This window comes from Apium graveolens, chromosome 5 (genome assembly GCF_009905375.1).
Source record: "Apium graveolens cultivar Ventura chromosome 5, ASM990537v1, whole genome shotgun sequence".
Classification (NCBI taxonomy): domain Eukaryota; kingdom Viridiplantae; phylum Streptophyta; class Magnoliopsida; order Apiales; family Apiaceae; genus Apium; species Apium graveolens.
Window position 1 is genome coordinate 183,754,997 of NC_133651.1, and position 16,964 is coordinate 183,771,960.

Genomic DNA, 16,964 nt, shown 5'->3' on the forward strand with positions numbered 1-16,964 from the left:
TCACATATAGCACATAACACGTAAGATATGTAATAAAAATAATTTTTCAAAGAAGATTCAAAGTTAAAATGATTTTTCGGGTATTTAATACGATTTCTTGAATATTTTTCAGAATTAAAACAGGTCGATGAATCATTTATAAACAATTAACAAGGTTCGAATGCCCGAATCTGACTTTAAAATCATTTAATAATAATTATTGAGCATTGAACATAATTTAAAATAATATTTTAAAGCTCGAAACTATTTTTTGGAATTTTTAAATCAAAAGAAATAATTAAATCTAATTAAATAATTAACTTAAATTAATTAATAATTAACTAAATCAATTAATCAATTAATATTTAAATTAATTGACTAATTAAACAATTAATTATAAACAATTAATTATAAACTAAAATTAATTAATTAAATAATTCAGATTTCTTTTTGAATTAAAAATAATTTTTAGAATTAAAAATAATAAATTTTAGAATTTTTAATAACTAAAATAAAATTTGTGAAATTAAAATAAATCGAAAATATGATTTTTAAATAATTTTAAAATAGGAATCTTGTTTTTGCAAGTTTTACAAACTACAGGGACAAAACTTCATCATTTTTAAAAGTACAGGGACCTAACTGCAATTTTACAGGGCTTCACCGGAAAAACGCCGGGGTTCGCCAGAGAACACAATTCTGGTACCCTTCGGCCACCATCTTCTTCAGAAACGATCTACAATTTACCAGGAATACAACCATGCAATCAAAACAAACAGATAACCTCTGAGTTGGCTGCAAAAGCTCGAAGAAAACTCGCCGGACGCCGAGTTCTTCTTTTCTCCGGCCAGCTCGATTCCGGTATCGTCTGTACATGACACCACCACCAATATATTACTCTTTTCAAGCTCTACACACTGATACCAACCAATAAACCTAATAACCCCTAGATCAAAAACCCCCGAAATTTAATTGAAAACATTCATACGGGTTATAAACCCTGAAGGGTTTTTAGCACATAAACGCAGCGAAAACGTAAATTTAAATCTTAAAAAAACTGAAACCCTCCGCAGGATCCATGCGAAAAATGATATTTAATTCGTAGTTCAGTATATTTACCTTAAGAAGCTTTACATTAATGGAAAGATGGAGGTCTTTAATGACGATCCTAATCGTTTGGTGGCCCATTCACCTGATCAGGTAAAAGAAGCTTTAGTCATTTTGCCAATGAGACAAAGTTCATATCTTTTGTATGATCAAAATCAAACTTATCCAAGTATCCATTTGTATGTAACTCAGAAATGCGTTTCTCATTAATATGGACTAAATGACAATGCTAGAGGTAATGTTTGATTTGAGTCATCTTAGAACAGATAAATTGTTAACTAATTGGACAACATTACAATTCTTATCATTGAAATAAAATAAACAACTGTTGTTTATTTATTAAAATGAAATACCTTTCTTGTACTGACAAGAAATTGATATATGTTTCTGCTAAAAGAAGACACGTGATAACAATTTACCAAGTTCTCAACTTCTCTTTATGAGCAAAATTAGGTACCAATTTCCTCCGACTAGAGCAACAACTTTTCTCAAATTCTAACCCGATACCTGAAGCTTGACCATTCTTGGTGTTCTTCTTTAGATCTTTTAAATAAGCTTGACAATTTAACTTCGAATCATCCGATTATTACCATAAAAGTGACAATTGTCTTCCTTAGCAACACCACTAATAGGCTTCAAATGCCCCAACACATAGAGAGGTTATTTTGCTTCTGGTAAGTATTTTGTTCAGCACATATTTCATTCTCAGCTAGAAGAAATAAGGGAGGGGTTTGAGTGACATCCTTGAACCTGAGGACAATCCTCAAGTTCCCATGTCAGTTGAGGAAATTATTTCATGTTAGCTTGTCCTTCTCAAGGACTATTACATAGAGAAGTTATTTATATTATTTGTCATTTGATATCTACAATATTAAAGTCCATAAAATGAATTAGTCTATAGATGATCATTAAATTATGTTCAAGTGATTATTCATAATATATATCTCCCACTTTTTTATCAAATCAATAGCCCTACCTATTAATTCGGAAAAAATATCTTCTATATCCTTTCCAGTGAGCCAATATACATATTTTACCATGCGTTAGGTCAGCTTTGGCTTTTCTCCGAAAACATTATTATTTGGGTACACAATTTTTGTCAATTATATCAACTATATAACTCTTGGATAGCTTGGTAGAACAACATTTGTTCATATTTATCTAATAAATCTCGCCAAACTCTATGCCTCTAAGTTCACAAACCTATTATGGTAACTTAGTTAAGTCAAACCCAATAGTCAAAAATTATTAATATACTTCAACAAGGAAAGGCCAATGCAGTGGCTGACACTTTAAGTTGGAAAAGATATATTGAGGATGAGAACTCTCAGAACAACTGATGAGAAGGATCGCATAAAGAGAACCCTTTATTACTTAACAAGAAGACTTAAAGATGCCTAAAAATGTAAAAGGATATTGGTCAAATTGATCAAGGACCGTGATTGAGAAATCTATTATCATCAAGGAAAGGCCAATGCGGTGGCCGACACTTTAAGTTGGAAAAGATATATTGAGGATGACAACTCTCAGAACAACTGATGAGAAGGATCTCATGAAGATAACCCTTTATTACTTAACAAGAAGACTTAAAGATGCCTAAAAACGTAAAAGGATATTGGTCATGACCAAATATGAAAGGGATGTCATTGATTAGGCAAGTAAGTACTCGACATGGTTCAAAGTGAAAATGAAAAGGTGAGGATTAAAATTTTGACGATTGTGGCTTGTAAATGACCCAAATGGGAGTAAGAGTTTATTATAAATTTTGGAGGAGGATTATCAAGAACCAAGTAAGCCGTCGTGCTATTTTATGATTTTTAGTAATAGATTAAAAAAACCGCTTATTTTACTATGCAGGTAATAGATCTCCGCTCTATAAAATTGTTATGAACGCGGAAGAGATAAATGGTGATAGAGAGACCCCGTGATATCGCGCCACTCAAGGACCCATGATATTTCACGAGAAGGGACGAACAGAGGCACGACTTAGAGTTCTCAAATCCACAAGTAGAATGGCAGGACTATCTAGACCATTGAAGATATGTCTATCGGCTTGCCTTTTATTCAGAACGGTTAGGAGAATCGCCTATCATTGACAGAAAATTCGTATAGATATACTTACCACGCGAGCATATAGAAAATAGAAGACGATATCCCTCATAAAGGACAACGTGGAAGAATGAAGAATGTTATGGTTAGAACTGACTGAATGCAAGAAAGATCGTACACGCCCTAAAAAGGCCACTAGTAGCAGTATCCAATAAACGTGAATATCTAATGCGCTAGCGAGAATAATGAATACGACCCGAAATGTATCGTAGTACTATAAATATTATAGGAGGAGTGATTAAAGAAGTCTGATCGATAGCGGAAGCTGAGCGTTCCACGACTCTAAAAGCATATCAATCAATTACGTATGAAATGGTGCTTCCTTTAAGATGGAAACAGGACCCGACGTGCCTTACGTTACTATGGGAAGAAATGTTAAATCTAACGCTAAACGTATAACAGGAGACGAACGTGTAGAAATGCAACGAGGACTTCTTACATAAAATAATTGACAGAGATGATGCGCCAAAATGGGAAAACATTAAGGAACGAAACACCAGCACTAGTAGGAGCTATGGAGGGGAAACAAATAAGTTGAAGGATGATTATAAACACTAAAAGATGCGCTAATCGTCCATATTATAGATTTTTAAGGGAAATGAAGTGACCAGTTGACATTAATTGAAATACCGACAATAACGAGTTATCATGCGTGCATTGTAATGGCTACAAATCTTTATTACGGAAGAAAGAATCATTGTCTCATAGGTTGGGAAGAAATTGGTAAGCTGAGGATACTGGACCATAGGTCGAGTCAACAGACCAAAGGAATTCCTAGAACTTATCAGAACCCGGCTACTGGCAGCCCAGGATGAACAATAGAAATATGCAGACCAGAACTATAAAGACAGAAAGTACGAAGTAACATACCAAGTATTATTGAAAGTACCTCCCGAGGAGGGAGTGATAGGATTCGAAAGGGAAAGAAATGTTGAACCCAGGATTTATTGGACTGGTTGAAGAATTAAAGGACTAAAAAAGTTGACTTATAAATTAGCACCATCATCAAACGGTCGCCAAGTTTATAACGAGCACCACGAATCGAGGTTAGGAAATTTAACCGTCACAGCCAGACATACGAGTAAAAATGAGCTAATAAACTTGTAGCCAGACTTAGCGTATATGGAACAACGTGTAGAGATCATAGATGTACAATAACAAGTACTCTAAAATATATTTGACGGAGGAGTGAAACTTTTATGAAGAGATCAAATACTGCAAAGTCAACGTGAGAACTTGAGGTTGTTATGTGAGAAGCATATCTCTGCCTGTTTCTAAACTGATTCTGGGACGGAATCCTTTTAAGGGGGGAAGACTGTAAGAACCCAAATTTTTGACATCAGTAAAAGACCTTTATAAATAGTAATATAATAACTAGAATTTTTGAGACCTTGTAAAATGCTTAATAAATAGTAACCCTGACAGACGGGAAAACTGTTTTAGCCTACACTATGTTGTGTATGAGAAATTGAGTTTCAGAGTTGATAACATGATTATACGTACCAAATAAGTGTATGTAAACGCTATTAGTTTTCGAAGAAAACGAACTTTGAAAAATGACCGTATCTACGACCCATCAAGGATTACGGGAATCATAACATAATTACTAATTTAAAATCCTACGGATTTATATCCAAGAACGATACTTCAAAACATAAGGAATGTATGTGAAAGGATTTACACCGCGAACCGTTTACAGGAAATTATTACGAAAATGATTATGCAATCGAGCAAATGCGTAAATGAATAAATAAATGTATCGAACTAAACTAACTAAACTAACTAACCATTTTTAGAAAATAACCATGGCTAGGTTACCAAATAGTAACCTAAACTAGGAAGCATGATAACCTAAAGCTAGGAATAGTAAAGCTAAAACCTAAGACTAAATAGATTAGCTTGTAACCTAGGAAGCTAGCAGGATATGTCTTAAGATATGACAACATTATCTATTTATAGGATATATACTAGAATATATACAAGTCATATAATACAATCTTCCAAGAGAAGCATTCAAGAAGCAACAAACTCTCTCTCTCTCAGAAAACACCATGCTGATTTTCAAGAACATCATGAAGAGAAAAATTCATATCTCATGTTCTACTCATTCAAAAGTCACCAAATTTTTACCAAACCTCTCTCATATGATGGGTAAGTCATGCACCAAATTTTATGCCCATCCATGAAGTTCTCAATTTTATAAAAATGTTTGAAGTTGAGGGTGAATAGGAACTCCGAAAATCACTAACTTGTTTTCTTGATTTTGCATGAAGGTTTAAGGCTCCTAAAGCTAGACCAAGGCTTCATCAATTATCTTAGGACTTTATTAAGTATTAACAATCTTCAAGGAAGGTATAAACATTCATCCAAACATTTTTTAAGTTTTAAGTTTCAAGAAAAGTAAGGATCTTGGATATAAGTATAGTTTTGATGATTAATTTCATATTATCTTGATGTTTAGTTAATTAGTTTTAAGGTTGATGATTGTTTCCTCAAGAAAATGATGTTATTGAGAGGATTTAGTGTTGAGATTATGATTTCATGGTTGTTGATGGTGGAATAATGATTTAAGACGTAAACGAAACTCGGATCGCAATCGTAACCTCGTTAAAATGAAGAAAACTCAACTTAAGTTTCTGCAGAAGTTCCCGAATATATAAATGTAGTTTCCTGAAAATTGAGATTTTATTATGGTAGAAAATGTTATGAGGAACTTTTAGGCGCTTGAATCGCTTGATTCTGATTTACGGATCAAAAGTTATGACTATTTTAGTAAAAGGGATTTACGTGACAAAACTGCTACAAATTACAAACTTTGTAAATATAAATGATCGACTTAAAAATATTTAAAAATCATGAAATTTTAACAGAGAGTAAGAAATAGAGTTCATTAACCTTTATAAAAATTTCAAGTAAAAAAGTTAAATTTTCAATTTTATAAAAATGTCGGAGCCGAGATCGCGCGGAGTACGAATGTCAAAAACAATCCCTGTTAGGAAACTGCCACTTTGGGATTTTCACCCCTGTTACTAGAAAACCATTTTCAAATGATGTGTTCTAAATCTTGTGTAGATCACGCACGCGAAAATGGTGTGTCAATTGAGTTAACAGTTTGAGAGATATCAATATTTTAGTGAAAGCGGTTTGAATAGTAAAGCTCCGTAGTTGACCGAATTTTGAAATGCGTTTCACCTAATTAAATTCATTTTATCAAAATGAAACTTTTAGGATAAATATTACAAGAGCGGAAGAAGCTCTTATATGTGGTTTCATATAAAAATATTAATTTTATGATTTATTAAAAATGATAGAGTGCGAGTCGCGTAATAGTAATATTCGGTAAAGTCAATTCTAGAAGACCACTTTGACCGTTCGTTTCGACCAAGGAGTGATACTTATTTCGAGTCGGTCGAATAATGAAAGTTATGAAGTATTGAACTTATTAGAAATATAAGTTGGTGATGAGAGTAGGAATACTGATTAAGATTATGATGTTTGTTGATTAGAAAACCTGGAACGAGAAGAAGTCAGGAAACGTGTCTTGGACTCCAGGCAAGTTTTCAAACCCTACCTTTTTGAAACTATTGTGTTGTGTTTGTTTTCAAATAATATCGATATATACATGATGCTATATTTATGATGTTTTACGAATTATATTAAAAAATATCATACGATATGATAATGATTTTGGTATATGAATATTACCGAATTTCAATCGATAACGCTAGAGAGTAACGTTGTATATATGAGGAGTATATTTTAGACCGAGGATCGGTCAGTATAATTTGATGAAAACCCGGAAGTATTCCGGAGGTGTCTTATTTAAGAATATTAATGCTACAGTAGAGCATGATGTATAAGTTGTAAGGCCGAGAGCCGGTCAGTTTTTATAAAGTATAAACCCCGGAATTATCCCGGAGATATTTTGGGATGATTAAAAGTTCGAATTTATTTTATTCCAAGGGACTCGATGTCCACTTGTGAAGTATTAAGTACCTCGAATTTAATTTAAAAACGATTTCTAAAGATTGTATTCCCTCACCTCTATTTAATTACCCGAGTAATGAATATTATTTCAGATATTCATTTAAAATGGAGAAGTATTCTCCAACGTTTATTTTATTTTAAAACTAATTATTTTATATATATTAAAGATTAATATAATTACTTAAACATAAATAAGTTGAGGAATATTATTTCAATATTCTTTTAAAAGTATAACTATTCAAGATTTAATTATTTAAAGATTAATATTTAATTATTTATTATTTATTAAAGGATTTATTTATGATTTAAAAATCATAAAACCTGATCTAAAATACTTTCTGATTTTCGGAAAATCATTCGAATAATTTCAAATCGTCGGAGAATACTATCTCGACTTATTTTAAATATTCTGAATACAGTTTCAAAAGAAACTCCCCCTTATTTAATTATCAGTTGACAATGGTCAACTCACATCCTTAGTATTCCTCCGAAATTCTAGGAAGTACATATATATATATATATACACTGATAAGATAAGTCATTTCTATCAACAAGTAAAACGCTTGGGGAACTTTGATGTGGTTCGAGTTCTAGAGATATGATAGGATTCTTTTAAGGACTTGGAGGGGTAGACTCTAGTACTATGTGTAATAGGGAGACTACCAAAGGTACCGCAGGCGAAGGTGCTCTGTGTACTCAGGAACTTGTGAAGTATGTGTATACCCAAAATGGGACATATAGCCCGAATGCGGCAAGGGTGAAAACCGGGATACGAAGGTGTCGTCCTTCTACTAGTAGAAAAGTTTACTATTTTGGCAGTACGACTGATCATCGTATGCGGTGGCTCCAGTGAATGTCCTATTCTTCCAATTGGAAGTGTGATGCAATACCGTAACCCAAGCCTAGATGTTGGGTTTACCATTAAGGTATTCACAGGATAATAATCCATTAAAGAATTGTTTTCATAAGAAGGTGTGTATCACCAAGGAAAACCATGTTTGAATAAAACGTATTTATCATATATGACGTTTTACTTGAGTTTATCATACAGTCATTTCATACTGTACATTATTATGTTGGGCATTATAGCTCACTCTTGCTTTCTTTTAAATGACACAACATAACAGATAACCAGTATACCGGTGTGAGACTTAGTCGCTTGCAGTCATGGGGAGGATCCCTGACAGCTTTGTCTCAGGTGGGCCATAGTATCAGATAGGTATAAGATATCAGTCGTTATTATTGTAACTTCATTTAGAGGTTATGAATTGTTACGACCGGTATATCTAAATCTTATATATATAATTGTGTGTTTATAATTAAGATTTAAATTGTGTGAAACTATAAATGTGGGTGATTATTGTGTTGAGTGCTTATACATTTTGTGTTTAATGTATTAGTATATATATATATATTGAGAGGAAATCATATCATTTAGTGTTTTTAAATGATAATCAAAAGTACCTCATTTATTATGAAAAATCGATTTCAAAAATCTTTTAACAATAAACTTTCAAATTTTATATCGTTAAATTTCTAAAATCATAAGCTATCTTATGATATTTATTTTGTGATTTATGGAGGTGCATTTATATTTATAAAAATTGTTTTATATAAATTAGTTGATTTTTAAATTACAAATTACTTAGTTGCCTATGCATACAAATACCCTCCAATTCAATTTAAAAGGGCATAAGAGATAATTCATACCCCACTAAACTTCTTCTATCCACCAAAAGACTAAACTACCCTTGCATACACTTTTGCTTGGTTATTAGAGAAGGGCACTTTAGTACATTCTAAATTTTACTATTGAATTAGTGCATGATAAACAATAAAGAGAGGAGTTAACCCAAAACCACACTCCACTCAAGCTCATCATTTTCACTCTTAAATTTTATCTCCTCCCCCTCTCTCTTTCTTCATTCGGCCGAAACCCCTTGTCCTATTCCCTTCAATTTTTCTTCATCAAATCCTTTCCATTCTAGTGTAATTCCATTACCCATTCATATAATATACACTTTACAAGAAGTTCCATGCTTAGGAGATGAAGTTTAATGCTTGCATGTCTTGATTTTATGTGATCTCCAAAGAGAAACTCTTAATTCATGTGGATTAAAGAGTTCTCTATGAGATATACTTTTATGTGCATAAACTAAGTGTTTCCATGAACAAAATTCTTTTAAAACCTTTGCATGCTACTGATCTTTAGTTGTAAAGTCATATTCTACTTTGCATGTTAGAGATAGGGTATTATTTTCAAGTATAATCATGTTATATATGCTCTTCTTTTCGAAAATGTACATGCATGCTTAGTTTGTGTTAAATTTGACCTTATATGTGCTTAAAATGAATTGTTTCCTTCATATTATGCTTGATCCTAATTGTTAAAAGGTAGTGTGCATGATCTTTTGAAGTAGTTAAGTATTTTAAGTCGAATTTATGAGCTAATAACCCTCTGTTTAGTCGAACTTGATTTAGTGATCATCTTGAGTTGCATGTTAAGTTTTATTTTGCATGTTGATACTATAGGGCATGGATGATCTCCATTATTGGTTGAGGCCTTAGTTTAGGGTCTTATAGTAGTAAATTTGCCTTGGTTGAGATTTAATTCGTTTTTTTAAAGTGGGAGTTAAGGTGGAAAGGCTAGGATAGAATCCTGAAATTTTTTCCAGATTTGCATGTGAGTTTTGTGTTTATTTTGAATAGGAATTTCTTAGGCGTTATTAGGCCCAAGCCACGGGGAGTTAATAATTGGGGTATAATAGAGTCTAGAAGTCACAAATTAGAGAAACCCAACCATTTAGTGAGGTGCACACACCAAAATTTAGAATCTGTCCAGCAGGGGACAGTTTTGTTGCAACTTAGAAATGAGGAGTTTTGACCATGTCATGGGTAGGCCCTCACTAGGCCTTGGTTATCCATAGTTAGAGGGAGTGTCAGACGAGTTTTTCCTGCCATATTTCATAGGAATTGAGGTATAATCATGTGTCATAAGTTACTGCAAAACATGATACTTTTCTATCTAGAAAACAAGGGAACATTGGACTTTAAGCTTAGGCCCAGGTAGGCCCAAGCTAGGCCCTTGAGCCATACCAAGTTTTATAGTTGACTTATGGTCAGAAGAGTCTAGTGTAGAAGTTTGTGAGGTAAACTTGAAGTGTAAAGGTATCACCCTGAAATCACTATAATGAGCAAAATCACTTAACCATTCGTTTTGGGGCACTTATGAGTGAGGCATAGGTTGACCACCATAGTTTTAAGATAGTATGAGGTCAGTAGAGTGTAAGGCCTTAGTCAGGGTCCATAAGAACTTGATAGTTTAAAAAAGGCACTTCGAGTTATGAGGACGATATTAAGAGTTTTGGCTAGTTTAGCATAACTAAGTGACTTGAGTAAGTGGAGTGATATCATCCAAGTCTAGTGATGCAATATAGTGTATATGGATATATTATTATGTACTTAAATGTGCTATGTGAGCATGAGTGGCTATGTGAACTATTATGCTTATTAGGTAATTATAAGCGTTTGTTTATGTGTAAATAGGTCTAAGTGCCAATGTGCGTAATTTTGATTTATAATTAGGTTGAGTTAGTGAGTATATATTATAATGAGGATATTATTATTTTATGTAGGCTCTTGAGACAAGGGTAAACTTTCCATTAAAGTTGAGTGAAGCTCCAGTTGTTCCCACCTGTCAGTCAAGTCAAGCCTTTCTCAAGGCAAGTGTTACAACCTACCTTTTTGTTTATACTGCAAGATAGTGTTAACCCAACTTTTATATATGATGCGAGTATTCTAATTCTCCTTGATATATATGATCCAAGTGGTTTCAAATCTATCTTTCGTATTATATGCAAATTCCATAAACCCTCAAGTATCTATTGCAAGTGGTTTAACTTTGCTTGGAGATTTCTATGCAAGTAATTCAAAAGTCGTACCATGCTAATATACCAAGTAATTGTGATGTGAAACCCTGTGCAAGTTATACTCAGTAACCTTATCTTGATACCTAAAAGTCAGATATCCCTTAAAAGTCATTCATGATTGCTTGAAAATTTATTCTTACTCCTAAAACATGACACCCTATTATACTTTGAACTGATGTTCACCTTCTTTATATTTTAATACCTATGTCTTATCTGGAACCATTACCTTAAACCTAGTTTGACTTAGTTCCTACATACTATCCGATAACCCTGCTAAATCTCATTGTCAAATTCCTTGTGAATAGAAACCTTGCAATTCCCTTGATAAAGTATAGTCTAGTTGATCATGGCCTTGAGATTTGGTGGCCCTATTCCCTATGCTTTAAAGTTGATCTAGAACCCTTGATAAAGATGCTCACTATTTAAGAAATTAACTATCACTTGGCATCATTTTTTAAAATAAAAAGTTAAAATTTGGATTTCCAGTCCCAACGGGGGACAAACATTTTCTTTAGATAGTGGATCTAGACTGAGACGAAAGTCCTTTTCGCTCTTAATTTGTAGGCTTAAAAGTTGCCTAAGGATCCCATTAATGTACTAGAACCCAGCGAGGTTCGGGATTACTTCGCGGCTGATCACCGGCAGTAATCCATAGCGTCATAAAATGGTTTTTGATAAGTAAATGGTTTTGAATGGTTTTATTACAATAAAAGATGCCATCATCCTGAAAGTTTATCTCTTGTTACTATATTGTTGAATCTTTCAATTCCATTGTTAATATTTTATTCTTGTTTATGTATATTATAGCGCTTGTTGAGCATTTGGCTCACTACTTGCTTACCCTGATATTACAGCTAGCAGATATGGTTAGATTCAAGCAGACAGCGCGTAAGACTATTGATGCCGATTCATATGTTCGAGTTCAGGTAGATCAGTGATCGTTTTGTGTGAGGACTCGATATTGAAATCAGGTTGTAATAGTTAATAGTGTTGGTCTGTTCCAAACCCTAAACTGTAAAGATCTTGGATTCAGATGTATTTATTCCTTTTGTTAACTAATATAATTAATCGTATATTTTCTTTTGTAAATGTTTGGGGTGTGACAGGTTTTGGTATCAGAGCCAGGTTTAGAGTCCCTGGACAACCCAAATAGGTTATATATGTATATAGGTTTATAGAATATTATACGAGAGTGTAGGTATAGGATATTCGAGTCATTCGCTACTAATTTTCTTATATATATATATATGCATTGTTTGGTAGCAAAGGGCGCATTCCTCATCCTCTTCTGAACCGTCTGACATAATTGCTTTATCCGTGTATGCTGAGTTGAGGCGTGAGTTCGACAGGCTTCAGGGCAAGTACGATCGAATGTTAGAGCGATTGAAGAACGTGTATCCGGACAGCCGAAACTATGAAGGAAAGCCTAATGAGTAGATGAATGTGAGACTTGAGACCTTGGTTCAGTACGTTAACACTAAGCTTGACGAGATGCCATCGCACCGAGACCATACCAGCCAGTATACTATCCAGATGATTGCGGACGAGCTCCAGTGCATGGTAAAGGCGCTTCATGAAGAGAAGACTACCGGACCCTGTTCTGATGGAGTGGAGCCTTAATTTTTTCCATTATCTACTTTACATGTAGTTGTATTGTTGGACTGTGTAGAATTCCCTGTTGTTTCCTTTAATTAAGCATGTTATCCCTAGATTCAGACTCTATTCCAATCTTGATGTACCTTGACCCTAATTTCGATAATTATGCACTATCGTTCTATTTGCTTTCAATTGTTCTTATGCTTTTATATGCATCACCCTTATTGTTTAATTTGAAACCCGATTAAATGAAATGACTTGTGACACCATAACCATGAAATTTTTTGTATTGTTCATACCTGTTTTGATATAACTTCTATTTCAGGATCATGCCACCTAAAAAGAAGAACCCGACAACAACTTCTACCCCATATCCTAATACTCTTCGACTTCTGGAAACCTTACAACAGAAAATAAACGCTATAGCTCAACAACAACTAACTCTTCAACAAGAATTTGAAAACCAAGATAACCGTGAACCACACCAACCACCTGATCCACCAGTACCACCTCGATAAATTGTTACTTTCAAATCTTTTCAAAATGTGAATCCACCTACATTTCATGATACCACTGATCCGGTAATAGCTAATACATGGATAAGGGAAATGGAAAGAGATTATGAATTGGTTCAGTTAGGAGAAGATCAGAAGAGGCCATATTCTTATTTTCTGAAAGGGGAAGTCATCTATTGGTGGGATTCAGTGAAAGCAATGGAGCCAAATCAGCCAGTTTCTTGGGAAAGGTTTAAGAGGTTATTCCAGGAAAAGTATTACCCTAAGTATATGCAGAATCATATGGAGCTTAAATTTCTTGAATTGAAGCAAGGAAGCATGTCTATATTGAGTACGAAAAGAAGTTTATGGAGCTGTCAAGCTTTGTGACGAAGTATACCAACACTGAGGAAGAGAAAGCAAAGAGATTCCAACAAGGATTAGAGCCTTGGATCAGGGATAGAGTGGCCATGTTTGAGCTTGATACTTATGCAGGAGTAGTACAGAAGGCTGTTCAGATTGAGAGTAATGGGATACAGTCAAGGAAATAAAAAGGATAACAAGAAGAGAAAGGTTCCATTTTATAGAGAGAAGTCTGAAGCCGGAAGCTCACAAGACAGGAGTGTGAAAAGGATTGGATTCCACAAAGGCAGAAATTTTTAGAAGAAGGAAAATTTGAACAAGAGACAAGATTCTAAGGGGGACAACCAGTCAAGCCAAGGACAAGTTGGAGAAAATAGATTTCAGAGAATAGAGTGCAAGCATTGTGGAAAAAGGCATCCAGGAGTGTGTAATAAGTTGAACATGACATGCTATAGATGCAATTAGAAGGGACACTTGGCTAACGAGTGTAAGATACCGAAGCCAGGAGTTACATGCTATAAGTGTGGAAAGACTGGATATATAGCTAGGGAATGCAAGTCAACCGGACCAGTCAAGGCTTTGATGAATGTGGCAAGTACTAATGCAAGCATGCCAGCTGAGGTATTGGCATTACCTCCCCAATATACCACAACTCCGCAAGCGACAACAAGGACATTTAATTTAAAGATGAAGGACGCTGTTCAGAATTCTGAGGTGATAGCAACTAAACTTTTAATGAATAATGTTGAAGCTAAGGTATTGAATGATTCTGGAGCTACTAGATCTTTTTATATCAGAAACTTTCGTTGATAAACTTAAGTATGATAAAATGACCCTGAACGAGGTAATAGATGTGGTAATTACGAACCAAGAGAAGATTCATGTGAGTCAATTATGTCCTAAGTGTCAGATTGATATTTCGGGGCATAAATTTTCAGCAGACTTGATACTTTTCAAGTTAGGGGAGTTTGACATAATCTTAGGCATGGAGTGGTTAGGGAAGAATAACGCCTAGATAGACTGTAAATCTAAGAAAGTATATTTAAAGACAGAGATTGGAGAAAAAGTGGTATTTAAGGGTCAGAGGAAAGAGCGACTGTTTCTTACAATCGTTCAGGCTAAGAAATTGCTTAGGAGAGGTTGCGAATCGTTCCTAGCCTATGTAGTTGACAGGGATAAATAAATCCTGATTGTATAAATAAATATTGCAAGGTGTGGGCTGCTAGTCCCAATAAGAAGATGTATGACATTCAGACCAAGAAGGTCAACACATTTATCAGGCCTGATGGACCAGATCAGGCCTGATGGAACAAAGAAGGCCCAAAAACCCTGATTATTTATTAATTTCATAATTAATAAATAAAGGAGGAAAACAGCTATTAAGATAAGTCCTAGTGGGGATATAAATCCTTGTAGATTGGCCTCAAGGGGACCTAAAAGGATAAGGAATCAGTTTCCTACTATCTAGGACTCCAAATTCCATTCTAATTATGAGACTTGCCCACCAAGTCTCCTATACCAAGTCCAATTCAAGGATTCTCAACATCTATATAAGGGGTCTCGCCCCACAAATCAGAATTACGTTTTTTGGCTTGATTCTCTAATTCATAGAGATACGTAGGCATCTCGTAAAGGCAGAGTTGAGCTACCAAAAACACGAGAGCAGCCATTAAAGGCCTTGAGCTCCCGAATCTTAGTAATAAATACAGCAAATAATAACCTTAGTTTTTTATCCATAACATTTGGCACCGTCTGTGGGAAGTGAACAACAACCATAGCGAGAACACGGAGAACAACTAGCGCTCTGGATGAGGGAACACCATCAGGGATAACTCAGGTGATTTCGTCAACCGTGGAGATTCCTCCCCACTCAACTTATGCATCTACTCAAGCGGAAACCCAGATAGGGGCAACTCAATCTCAGCCACAAGGGACGACTCCCCCGACTATTCAAGGTACGAATCCTCAAGTTCAACAAGTACATATACCTATGAATTCTTGACCCGTCGGGTATGAATATTCAACTGTTGTTACCACTAACCCCCCTTATGGGATGCCCCTTTACCCTGAGGTTGGAGGAAGTGGATATGCTGGGCGAAGTGAAGCACGGGGGCAATCACCCCCTTATATATGAGGTTTGGCTCCTATCCCCGAGGATCGGGAATTTTATGGTCCTTACACTGAGAGAGATTCCGAATCTTCGGATGATGAAGTGGCCCCAAGAAGGAGACGTCCAGGCAAGGAGCCGATGACCGATGGAAGGCAACGCCCTTGAAGCACCCAAGGGGCGAATCCCCAGGAAGTGCAGGAAAGGATAAGGGCTCATGAGGCTGAGATCCAAAGGCTGAGGCGTGACTTGGAAGCTCACCAGGCCACCAGACCCCAGATGCCTCCTAGGGGGAGAAATCCTCCTCCTGTCATAGACCTGGATGGTCCGGTACGAAGAAGGGCTATCTTTCCAAGAATTGATCCAAGCAATCTCCTTCCCCTTGGAGACCCTGATGATCCAACTCCACCCTTCACAGAAGAAATAATGAATGCCCATATCTCAAGGAAATTCAAGATGCCCACTATCAAAGCCTATGATGGCACCGGAGACCCCGCTAACCATGTCAGGACATTCTCTAATGCACTGCTGCTGCAACCCGTGAATGAAGCTATTAAGTGTTGGGCCTTCCCTCAAACCCTGTCGGGTATGGCTCAAAGATGGGAGCTAAGGAATCCTTGAGAGATTACCTGAATCGTTTCACAAAGGAGGCTTTAAAAGTCCCGGACCTTGATGATAAGGTAGCCATGATAGCACTGCAACAAGGAACTAGGGACGAGTTTTTTAAGATGTCCTTGGCCAAATGTCCCCCTGAAAGCATGTTGCAGCTCCAAGAGAGGGCAGGGAAGTATATCAAGGTTGAAGAAAGTATGAGGAAGACCATAGTAAGTAATGAGCCCACTGGAGGCAAGAAGCGGAAAACTGATTTAGAATATATTGCAAAAGACAAATATCCTAAGACCGAACAAAACCCTGATTCAACCCCCAAGAAGGGAGGACCTGGGCAAAAGTTCACTGTATACGCTAAGCTGAATGCTCCTAGAAGTCAGATTTTGATGGAGATTGAGAAAGACAGAGATATTCGCTGGCCTAAGCCCTTGAAGACTGATCCCCCCAAGCTAGATAAGGGCAAGTATTGCAGGTTTCACAAAGATGTTGGCCATGACACCGATGAGTGTAGGCAATTGAAAGATAAAATTGAGTTTTTGATTCGAAAAGGAAGATTGAACAAGTATATTGGAGATGGAGGGGATAGAAATAATAATGGAAGGAAGAACTTTGAAGATCGTAGGAGGGACCAAGACGATCAGGGGCGGAATCCCCAACCTAGAGGGCCGGTTATAAATGCAATTT